Source organism: Trichomycterus rosablanca, chromosome 14 (assembly GCF_030014385.1).
Source record: "Trichomycterus rosablanca isolate fTriRos1 chromosome 14, fTriRos1.hap1, whole genome shotgun sequence".
Taxonomy (NCBI): Eukaryota; Metazoa; Chordata; class Actinopteri; order Siluriformes; family Trichomycteridae; genus Trichomycterus; species Trichomycterus rosablanca.
This window is the reverse complement of record NC_086001.1, coordinates 26,424,474-26,437,325: the sequence shown is the minus strand read 5'-3', so window position 1 is coordinate 26,437,325 and position 12,852 is coordinate 26,424,474. Positions and strand designations below refer to the sequence as shown.

The 12,852-nt window shown below is 38.6% G+C and overlaps 2 non-coding genes across 2 annotated transcripts; both read right to left on the bottom strand.

Moving 5' to 3' along the window:
• Positions 1-8,288: 8,288 nt before the first annotated feature.
• On the bottom strand, positions 8,289-8,360 carry trnat-cgu (transfer RNA threonine (anticodon CGU)). The gene has a single exon. It is a non-coding gene; the product is annotated as a tRNA-Thr (tRNA).
• A 1,163-nt stretch (positions 8,361-9,523) lies between these two features.
• trnat-agu (transfer RNA threonine (anticodon AGU)) lies at positions 9,524-9,597 on the bottom strand. The gene has a single exon. It is a non-coding gene; the product is annotated as a tRNA-Thr (tRNA).
• Positions 9,598-12,852: the final 3,255 nt, after the last annotated feature.

The window sequence follows — 12,852 nt, the reverse complement described above, 5'->3', positions numbered from 1 at the left end:
ACATTTTACATATGTTTGTAATCCCATTATTTTAAATTCCTACAGTAAAAATTTCCCAAAATCACACCATGGGTACTAGAGTAAGTGTACTTAATGACAGTATGGGTGGCACTTGATAACAATTTGATTTGTTAATTTTATTGGACTTTAAATATAGTGTAAACACAACCAATTTGACATTTTACATAAGTTTGGTATGCCATTATTTCAAATTCCTACAGTAAACATGTGTCCAAATTACACCATGAGTACTAGAGTAAATGTTCTTCATGACTGTACGAGTGGCATTTGAGAACAATTTGATTTATTTATTTTATTGTACTTTAAATATAGTGTAAACTCAACTGAATTGACATTTTACATAAGTTTGCCATGCCATTATTTCATATTTGTACAGTAAAATTGTCCCAAAATCACACCATGAGTACTAGAGTAAGTGTTCTTCATGACTGTATGGGTGGAACTTGATAACAATTTGATTTGTTAATGTTATTGATCTTCAAAGACAAGTATGTACACAATTAAATAGACACTTTACTCAAGTTTATCACATTATTTCGAATTCCTACAGTAAAATTGTCCTAAAATCACACCATGAGTACTAGAGTAAGTGTTCTTCATGACAGTATGGGTGGAACTTGATAACAATTTGATTTGTTAATTTCATTGTATTGATCTTAAAATAGCGGTCTGTACACAAACAAATACACACTTTTTTCATAAAAGAGGTCTGAATTTCTAACCTTTTAGATTGCTCTATACACAGATTGTAACACACTTTTGTTTCTGCTACACTTTATGTGCATCAGAACTCGGTAGTAATGTACAGTATATTAAGCTGTAAAGAGATGATTTCATCTTCGCCCCTGTATTACCGTATAATACGGTTTAGACGCGCAGTAAAAAGCGAAGTGCAGATAGCGTGACCGAGATTTTTGAAAGTGCAGATGGCGTGACCGCACAGGATCACCTCAGTTTCACTTCTGCTGAACTAAAGGAGAGAGAGAGAGAGAGAGAGAGAGAGAGAGAGAGAGAGAGAACCACAACGTGCAGTTTTTTCTTTTCATCACCTGGTCAGGGTCACGGTGGGTCCGTCTTTAATTGGTAACACTAAATATAATTCAGAAATGTATCATTCAGTTTGGTTTTAAATAAAACACAAACACATTATTGTCATGCCTTATCCTGCAATTGTTTTCAATGCTTTTTAATTCAAATCTGATTCTAGAACGCAAGTGGCGTCACACTACACTGGAAGTGTATAAGATTGCTTGGAAAGATGCTCTAACTGTAATAGTAACGAGTTAATCCAACTAAATTCCTTTAATCCAATCTCCCAAAATGAACTAACTGTGTTGATTAAATCATCGAAGTCATCATCGTGTATACTCGACCCTGTTCCAATTTACTTACTGATTTACTTAAAGATTTACTCCCAGCTATTGTAGAGCCCCTGCTTACATTAATATATGCATCCCTTAGCCTTGGGTACGTACCTAAATTGTTTAAAAGTGCTGTTATTAAACACCTGATTAAAAAACCTAATCTTGATCCACATGTTTTATCTAATTATAGGCAAATTTCAAACCTTCCTTTTGTCTCTAAGATATTAGAAAAAGTCGTTTCCAAACAGTTATGTTCTTATTTGAATGAAAATTGTATTCATGAAAAATTTCAATCAGGATTTAGACCCAACCATAGTACCGAAACCGCATTAATTAGAGTAGTTAACGAGTTGTTAATGTCTTCTGATAATGGATGTGTCTCTTTTCTTGTTCTATTAGATCTTAGTGCAGCGTTTGATACGGTCGATCATAACATTTTACTGGAGAGGCTTCAAAATACAGTAGGTGTTAAAGGACTCGCACTCTCTTGGTTTCAATCATATCTGACTGACCGCTCACAATTTGTTTATGTAAATAATAAATGCTCGGAAACTACAAAAGTAAAGTGTGGTGTTCCACAGGGGTCGGTACTTGGACCGCTATTATTTACACTCTATATGCTTCCACTAGGAGAAATTATTCATAAACATGGCATACATTTTCACTGATATGCAGATGACACACAGCTGTATATATCAGCCAAACCAAATGATACTGACACAATCAGTAGGATAGAAGATTGTGTAAACGACATAAAAAACTGGATGTCGTGTAATTTTCTTTTACTTAATTCAGATAAAACTGAGGTTTTACTTGTTGGCTCTAAAGCTGCAAGAGACAAGTTGTCTAACCTGGTGCTAAACTTAAACACTTTCTCTGTTACTCCCAGCCCAGATGTAAAAAACTTGGGTGTCACACTAGATTCAGATCTCTCCTTTGATACACACATTAATAATATTACTAGAGTTGCTTTCTATCATTTGCGTAATATCTCTAAAATAAGAAATATACTATCTGATAATGACGCCGAAAAACTGATCCATGCGTTTATAACTTCTCGGTTAGATTAATGTAATGCTCTTCTAACTGGATGCTCTGGTAGATCCATAAACAAACTCCAGTTAGTTCAAAATGCAGCAGCTCGAATGCTAACTAGAACTAAAAAATTTGATCATATTAGTCCTGTTCTATCATCTCTAAACTGGCTGCCAGTTAAATACCGCATTGATTACAAAATACTTTTACTAACCTATAAAGCGCTACATGGTCTGGCTCCACAGTATCTGAGTGAACTTATTAATCACTACAACCCAGCGCGTCCACTTCGTTCACAAGATGCAGGGTTACTTATAGTTCCTAAAATTAAAAAGATCACGGCTGGTGGAAGAGCATTTTCTTACAAAGCTCCACAACTCTGGAATAATCTTCCTGCCTCTGTTCGGGATTCGGACACAGTCTCAGTGTTTGTAAGTCTAGACTGTCGTCCTGCCTCTCTTGTCCGATCACTCAGGTTTGGGTAGGAGAGGTGGGCGCTGATGTCCTGTGAAAGCCTTCATGACCTTGTTACCTGCTTGCTCTCCCTTTTAGTTATGCTGTAATATCTAGGGCTGCCGGAGTCTAAAACTCTCTGTAAAACTGTTTTACTCAACTAGCATTGTACATTATTAACTACATTCTTTGTTGTTTTACTCCAAAGGCATTCTGATGGAAACCTGTTTACCCGCCGAGGTTAAGGATTGAAGTCGAGACTGCCGTGACAACGATGCTGCTTCTGCCGGATGTGACGGGTCTGGAGTAATTGTACCAAGAATGACAAGAAATCACTACATACTTTATTGAAGACTAGAGCGAATAACAACTCTATTATCATTTATCTATTTGTCTATTTATTACCAGTTATAACTTTTAGATCATTTCATTCTGTGTTTGTATGCTTTGTGTAAATCGTGTATTTATTTAAAGTATCCTCCAGACCACCCAAGAAGGATGGGCCCTGCTGAGTCTGGTTCCTCTCAAAGTTTCTTCCTGTGATTTTCAGGGAGTTTTTCCTTGCCACAGTCGCCCTCGGCTTGCTCAACAGGGGTTTTTGTATCTGTTGGTCCTGGATTTTGTAAAGTTGCTTTTAGACAATGTCTATTGTAAAAAGCGCTATATAAATAAAGTTGACTTGACTTGACTAAAATAAAACACAGGGCGCATTCACAAAAATAAAGCTTAACGTGGATTTATGTACTAAAAGAACGACACAGGAACTCTGAGTTTCTCCAAATTATTACTGGTCATAAGTGCTCTCCACCACTCAAATTCTTCGTCATTGTTTAAGTACAATACGTCACGCTAAATTTTGTTCCCGTTAATCGTTGTTTCTACAACCTGTGTCGCTTTTATCACGTCATATCAATGAGTAGAGCTGCGTCCGAAATCGCATACTTCCATACTCAATAGTACGCGAAATGAGGACGCGAGAGCGGTTACTATGTCCGAATACAAGGCATACACAAAGAGGTACGCGAGAAGTACCCGGATGACCTACTTATTGGGCAGCCATGTTTGAGCATGCAAGCGATGCACACTTGCGGTCCGCTAATGTATCCCATAATGCAACTGGAGCTGCGTAGGCATTCGAAGCGGAATAAGAAACAAGAAAGATAGCGAGTCCTCTGTTTGCAAGTGTAAGTAAGATAAATAAAATACAATTTTTTAAAGACAAATAAATAACAAAAAGACGATCAATATCCAAAATATTGGCGAGTGGGGTTTGTAATGAGTCTGTAACTATGGTGATATTACGTCATTACGTCCTCACGTCATCACTTGATGTTGGTAAGATGGCGGATGTAGTACGTAGTGGTGTTGTGTGCATGCTGCATACTTCTGTACTGAAAGTATGTACTTTTTTACCGGCCGAGTAGTGCATACTTCCTCCAATCTAGTACGTACTCTGTAAGTATGCGATTTCGGAGGCAGCTTAGGTTTCATTCACTATTTTGCTGCTTCTCATGAATGCGTACTTACAGTGTTGCTGCCACCAATTGGTAAAAAGGGGAATTTACATCTTGAATTAGTATCAATTATTATTTTTTCTGTTTGACTGTGCTGGCGCCAGTGGCGGTTCTAGACAAGGCCGGAGTGGGCACCTTTTTCAGCCCGGGAGTTTCATGCCCAAACCCGGCCCACTTTTTCCATGGAGGAGGAATTTGAATAAATGAAACAGCAGCTAGCTCTTACAATGCCTTTTTATTGGGTATATAACAGAAAACACTTCACTTAAACATGTTTAATTTAAATTTAAATCAGATAAAGATTTAAAAGGTAAAAAAAAATGTGATAAAGATGAAAACGTATTTACATTTGTACAGAAGCAATAAGTTTAAATAAAAATAATTTGAAATTAAAATTGCATTTGTCTTCCCAACAGAGAGATGCTCTATTGTTAGGTTTACACTAAACTCTTAAGTAGCTTCACTACACGTATATTTAGTGGCTACCTACAGCATCAAAAGCCTCCTAAGCAGTGCACTGGTTTCTGTAACTCTATTAATAATGGTGTCATTGTCTATAGACATGAGACATGGCTTATCTGCTGCTCTGAGGCTAAAAAAAACATTTCATTAAGGGTTAGCCTGTTTTGATGAATAACATAACATGCTTGAAGTTTTTTTTTTTTTTTTTTACAATTTAGCCTATATTATGATGGTGTAAAATTGATAGTGATTTAGGCTATTTGTCTCCATTTGTTAAAATAAAAAAGGCTATCGTGCTGACATCTTTCTGAATGTCTGAACAGTTTAACATATATCATGTTACGTTATATTTTACATTACAGATAACTATGTTAGTTTAAATAACTCTGTTAGACTGTTCTCAGTACAGTAGCGTCGGAAAAAATTCCATTAATGAGTTAGGCTATGTAATATATTACACTTCAAATTATGTTTATTATTTTCAGCTTGAAACTGGATGTTTGTGATTAATGGTGTGTATTGGGTTCTACAAAATAAACTACGCTAAGTTGACATTGAAAATGTTGCTCAATAGCCTTACAGTGACAATACAAAATTATTTCCATATCTCTCTTTACCGGCTGCAACTGGGGTCTGTCCACTGGAAAACAGGTCTGTAAATTTGGCACATTTGGCAGCATCTTCTTTCAACGACTTTCTTTTTTTAACCTGGCCTTTTCTGCTCCACCTGGCCTCTTCCTGCCCTCCATCACTACCGACTGATGGTTTGCGCTTTTCTGCTATGTTTACTTTTACCGGCGCTCCAGAAAAGACGCCCAACCAACTGAAACATTTGGGAGGTGAGAATTCCCTCAGATGGTAGAACCCATCTAATCTACTGCTGCGATGTAGGGGCTGCGCTGTCAGATGAATGGAGAATGGGGCATTAAGAGGAAACAGTCGATATTCAATAGAATTTAACAATTTATTTATGCAGTTTTCAGTCTAAAAAGTGGCGTGATTGGCCCTCGGGCCGGACTTTGGACATGCCTGCTCTAGCCGATACTACAGCCAATCAGGCTGCTCAAGGTCTGCTGGTTGCAGACAATCTCTCCTTTCCTTCTACTGATACATTTACCCCAATGGAGCATCCACTTTTGACACACTTTTTGGATATTACCTACCTATAAGCACACCCTACACACGATGCAAGATGATTTGACCTTTTGGGCCAAACATAACTGTTCTCCTGGTTCTGATGGAATTATTCGTGATTCTGACTCGCGTATTGCATTACCTCCCTCTGTTATGCCATTCCTCGTGCAACACTTTCATGGAGTGTCTCACGTGTCAAAGAGGGGTGTAGTAGGGCTAATTGAACAGCAGTTTTGCATTCAAAAAGTGAGTTCATCTACATCTTTGCTTCTAAGTTAATGTCTAACTTGTGCCAGAGTAAAAAATAACGCTACATGTGGTAAACACGATTCTTTACCTTTACCAGAGCAGCCTTTTACACACTTACAAATTGACTTTACACACATGCCATCTTGTGGACAGTTTAAGTATTTACTTGTCATTGTGGATAGATTTTCCAAATGGGTTGAAGCCTTTCCCACTGCTACAGAAAAGGCTGAGACTGTGGTGAAAATATTGACACAGGAAATCTTTCCTAGATATGGACTTCCTATATGTATTGACAGTGACCAGGGTACTCCATTTACTTCTAGGGTTACTCAGAAGTTATGTAAATACCTGCAGGTCAATTGGCATTTTCACATTCCTTATTATCCTCAATTATCTGGAATGGTAGAAAGAATAAACCGGACTATTAAAGAAAGATTAACTAAGGCCATGTTAGAGACAGGTAAGAATTGGGTTGATTTGTTACCTGCTGTGTTAGCTGAAATCAGAATGACTCCAAGTTCAACCACTAAACTCTCTCCATTCGAGGTCATCTTTGGCAAACCATTTCCTTGTCTGTTGGTAAAGGGAACTAACAAACTTTTCTCTGCAGGTGACTTGGATATGCTGACTTGTGATTATGCTGCAGCGTTGGTTGAAAAATAGTCTAATATACATAATAAAGTTTCTGTCTCTCTGCCTATTCCATCAGATAACCCAACACACCCATATCAACATGGTGATTTAGTTTTAGTGAAGTCTCTAAATCCTAGGAAGGTTGGAGAAGCTGCTTTTGGGCCGCCTACTACCGTGCTTGCTGTGACGCGGACAGGGGTTTTGACAGGATTCACAGCCTCAGTGAATACTCACGTTAATACCTCATGCCTTGTTTGTCACGCTTTAAACTCTTCCTTTCTAAGACAATATCAGTCACAGTCCCACACTTGTTTGGTACCTCCAGGTCTTGTTTCTGCTAAATCATCTGGTATCACCTGGACAGTGCGCAAAATTAATGTTGTGGCATGACAGGTCCTCACTCTTGCTAAACAGACAGAGCAGGCCCTTACCCTAATTAATGAAGAAATGAGATCCTAGCAATAGTTAACCATAGCAGCTATTTATATAGGTTTTTTGTGTGTTCTCTAATCCCAGCTCCCTAACCATTAACTTAGCTTCGGGCTATCTCACCATTAAAATTCAACTAAGTTTAGGCATAGGCTCACATTTCTCACGCAGACACAGACTATATAAGCCTGCTTCATATACCTAATAAATTGGAAGACTTATTATAAGTGTGAGTGTTTAAGTCTCTCCCAGTGTACACTTAAGAATTCAAAGGCTTGTTTTCTCATATTCAGTAAACGACACTGGAGTAGAAGATTTTCTTCAAAAGAACTTGATGTTCTAACAGAGTCTGAAACAACTACCCGGATATTTGAACGGTTTAATCTAAGCTACAATCAGTGTGTAGCAGTAAGATGCTGCTGTGGAATTACAGCTTTTATGTATTAAGTTCTCTTGTGCTGTGCTATAGCCGTTGATCATTCAGTCAGGTGAAGTTTACAAAAGAAAAAACTTGTGATTGGGTCTTTAACGGCCAAGTGTTTGTTTCAAGGAGCGTTTTGTCTGTGACTTTAAAAACAAAGTACGAATAAGACACACTCTGGGAATGAGCTGTGAGATTTGGTTTACGAGAGCGACGCCTTAGCCCATGGCAATGGCAGCACAGCAAAGAAAGGTCACACACTGAAAAATGTCCCTGTGCAAAAGTAACAACTGCATGCAGGGAATTGAACCCTGGACTTCATACATGCAAAGCATGCGCCTGGATATTTCAAGGGATTGTGACACTCTGGAGCTCATACAGGCACGGCATGCAGTACCTCTAAGCTGCCATCCCTATGTAGAGGAAATGTGCTGGTGTGGAAGCACAGCATTAATGTGGTAAATAAGACCGGCAAGGGAAAATAGGAAATGAAATGTGTTTCTTAAATTAGCCTAGGGGGAATGTGAACTAGAGCATATTGGTCATGTTTTAAAACAAGAGCATGCATGTTAAAGGCACAAATGGGGATTGAACCCGTGATCTTCCGTTTACGAGACCGACACCTTACCACTTGGCCATCGCGCCTCTTTAGGAAGCTGGCAGAAAGTTAAAAAAACGTTCTTGTACAAAAGTAACGACTGGAAGCTGAGCACCTTCATGTATTGTTTTTAAAACATGTATTGTTCTTAAAACATGTATTGTTCTTAAAACATGTATTGTTCTTAAAAGAAGGTCTGTCTCTAGACTTTTGCAAAAAAACATAATTTGCACTTATGGGCAATGAGAGGAGAAAACTTGCTTGTTGCATGTTAAAAGTGTTTTGTAACATTTGTTTAAATAAATGTTATTTGTGAACAGAAGTTGTAAGTTGATTCATTATAAAGTTTAAAGAAACTGGGAAAACTTTTATTAGTCAACATGAAGTCTAGAAATGACAAACATAAGCACTGTTAACTTTAGACAATAAGTTATGTGAATATAGCTGAAGTTGTATTGCCTTAAAAGTGTGTGTTAAATAGTGAGGAATTGTATGTTTATTTAACTAGATAGCTCATTTTCTAAAATAGATAAAATAAACATAGTAAGTTATTTTGTGCATTAAGTTGAAACAATCAATAATCATTAGTTAAGCAACTTTTTTAACTTAACTTGAGTTGTTACAACGGTTTTCTTCAAGTTGAGTTTACTCAGCTTTTTAAGGCAATTTTCGTTTCTGAGTTTAACCAACTTAAAATGTTTTACAGTGTATGTAACTTTACTAAAGCTTGTATTTAAATAAAAGGTTTACATTGCTGTCTTCAGTATTTCCTCTTTAGTGATATTTAATGTTAACAGCTTTGTGATTTGTGAGATAATTAAAATAAGTGAAATGTTTATTTTGTACTTTGGTTTTATATTATTTGTGCAAACATTTATTTTATGCAACTTTAAACCTGTAATAAAAGATGAGAATTTTTAAATGTGTCTTTATTTGCTATAAGCTAAAGTTTTTAACAGGGACAAAAATGACAGTTTGTGTAGCAGGGCTGGACACGCCTCACTATTGAAGTGGAAGGTAAACCCACACTCCTGCAAGAATGGAAATAGTAAGTAAGTACAATGTTTTTTATAAAGCTATAAAACTACTTCCACTGACCAAAGTACACAGATCTCACACTTGTCAGAGACAACGTTTGAAGCCCAGGTTAATAGGACCTGCTAGTTAGAGAAGGCTCACTTGTTTGTTAGTTTAAGTCCAAAAGTGGGTGTGACCCATACGGGGATCGAACCCGCAACCTTGGCGTTACTAGCACCACTCTCTAACCAACTGAGCTAACCAGCCTGTGTACAAATGGCAGGGCATATACCCACATACCCGATTCTACACTGACAGCCCTTCAGTTATGGAGCTGCCACACAGAAACGATGGAGAGCTTTACTGTTGTTAAGCAGAACAGATCTTCGTGTGAGATGACTGAGGTTCATGTATTTTTCTTTTAAGAATAAATATAAGCTGATGCTTTTAACCTCATACTTTCCTAATACTTTTATTCTACACGGTCTACATTTATTTTAGTCTTCTGCCATGTGCAGTGCAAGAATTCACTAAATTACACAGCAGTTCTCTTTTTTATTGACAAAATTGACAAAATTTTATTGACAAAATTGATTGTAACCATTTATAAAGATGATGCCACGTTCATTAGGTGAAATGAAGCCAGAATTAAAGATGGCAGAAGAACAGGGTGGTATTCTTACTATCAGTGATTAAATTACTCAGGTTAGAAAGTCCTGATACACAGCACATGCTCACCTGACTCTTAGCCATGCTAGCTTTAATTGGTAAAGTGGGTGTGGCCCGTACGGGTATCGAATCCGCGACCTTGGCGTTATTAGCACCACGCTCTAACCAACTGAGCTAACCGGCCAGTTAATCTGTTCTCTTTAGATCTTTGTACATAATTCTACACTAACTCCATTCAACCAGCTGCATGGCAGCACAAAAACCATTTGTAATCCGTAACTAGTTTCATGTTATTTTAATGATCCGACATCTCAGTCCTGCTTCAGACATCACTGTCTAGTCATTTCTTATGTTCAGACTTTCTTAATACACATCTAAGAGGTTTTGTAGGTTCTTATATGTTTGTCCTATGAAAAATACACTATATTGCCAAAAATATTCGCTCGTCTGCCTTCACACGCATATGAACTTGAGTGAGGTCCCATTTAATTTAATATGATGTCGGCCCATCCTTTGCAGCTATAACAGCTTGAACTCTTCTGGGAGTGTGTTTATGGGAATTTTTGACCATTCTTTCAGAAGCGCATTTGTGAGGTCAGACACTGATGTTGGACGAGAAGGTCTGGCTTGCAGTCTCCACTCTAATTCATCCCAAAGGTGTTCTATCAGGTTGAGGCCAGTTAAGTTCTTTCACCAAACTGGCTGATCCACGTCTTTATGGACCTTGCTTTGTGCATTGGTGCGCAGTCATGTTGAAACAGGACGGAGTCATCCCCAAACTGTTCCCACAAGTTAGGAACATGAAATTGTCCAAAATCTCTTGGTATGCTGAAGCATTAAGAGTTCCTGGAACTAAGGGGCAGAGCTCAACTCCTGAAAAACAACCCCACACCTTAATCCCCCCTCCACCACATTTTACACTCGGCACAATGCAGTCAGACAAGTACCGTTGTCCTGGCAACCGCCAAACCCAGACTCGTTCATCATATTGCCAGACGGAGAAGCGTGATTCGGCACTCCAGAGAACACGTCTCCACTACTCTAGAGTCCAGTGGTGGTGTGCTATACACCACTGCATCCGATGCTTTGCATTGCACTTGTGATGTAAGGCTTGGATGCAGTTGCTCGGCCATGGAAACCCATTCCATGAAGCTCTACACACTTCTTGAGCTAATCTGAAGGCCACTTGAAGTTTAGAGGTCTGTAGTGATTGACTGAGTGTTTGCACTACGCTCCTCAGCATCTGCTGACCCGCTCTGTCATTTTACGTGGCCTAACACTTCATGGCTGAGTTGCTGTTGTTCCGCTTCCACTTTGTTATAACAGCACTGACAGTCGACTGTGGAATATTTAGTAGTGAGGAAATTTCACGACTGGACTTGTTGCACAGATGGCATCACGGTACCACGCTGGAATCCACTGAGCTCCTGAGAGCGACCCGTTCTTTCACTTATGTTTGTAGAAGCAGTCTGCATGTCGAGGTGCTTGGTTTTATACACATGTGGCCATGGAAGTGATTGGAACACCTGAATTCAATAATCTGGATGGGTGAGTGAATACTTTTGGTAATATAGTGTATTTTGTAACTGGACCTCTTTAAGAGACATGAGTTCATTAAGTTTTAGGGAATTGTTCTCAGGCTGCTCTGAGTGAGCTGACAGTAGGTCTGTATCTTCACTGCTGAGTTTAATGTTCTGTAACATGTCGGGAAACTTTGTGCCACCTGTGACGTCATGTTACTGACATCAAACAAAATGATGAAGGAAAATTCAGCTATTATGAAAATAAACATCCATGCACCTTCATATATTCAGTGAGTTTATTTATTTTATATTTAATGTTATAAGATTTTGATGCTTGTTGATCCTGGTCATCCATGTTCTACACTTCTCATACAGCTGTGTGGATCAACAAGGGCGGCACGTCAGTGGAGTTCCTCTAACCAGTCACACACAGATACCCAAAATGCATCGTTCTGGTAAAAAGAGAAAGAGGATGGGTTAGAGAGAAACAGCTGCAACAATCATTGAAATGTGAAATTGAGATGTAGCGTGTCCTGATTGGATGGTGCCACCATCGTCCCTCCTTGTCGCACCGACGACGTCTCCTGCTAAATAAAACAAGAAGAGGTGTAAGAACATTCCAGAAGCTGTAGTGTTTAGACAGATGAGCATGTAGAGCAGCGTTTATCAGGTAAAATACACTGATTGTGGAAATGTTACCTGGATTTCTTACATGTCCGCTCAGCTACACACTGGACTACTGCGCTGCTTCCTTCTCAAGAGCAAAAGATACGTAGCTGTGATCTGATCAAACTTCCACTGCACACACACACACACACACACACACACACACACACATCTCTTTTAGATGGAGCACAAGAACCTCAATATTAATAAATATGTGTCTACATTTTAGCATCTGTGTTGATGCAGATACAAGTACTGAAATGTACCTCAGACACCAGCTGCTTGGTGCTTTGGTTGGACTGTCTGAACATCACAGCCATCTTGGTGATGCTCTCCTCATCTAGATGATCCAGCAGAGACACAAACACACACACACAGACACAAATATATGAGTATGTAAGATAATAAAGATACAATCTTATGTATGGTGGATCTCCATCATGTCACTGTACTACGTCTAGGGTGGATGTTGTACCGGATGGGGGTAAGCACACCACCTTACTTGACTCTCTGAATGGCACGCTTGATTTAAGTATACACTACAGTCTTAGTGGAGACACGAACCTCTGGTTTGGCACAGAGACCAAAGTCAATGAGCTTGATGTTGTTCTTCTCATCCAGCATTATGTTTTCCTGAGAGTCAAAATAAAACACGTCATGTACA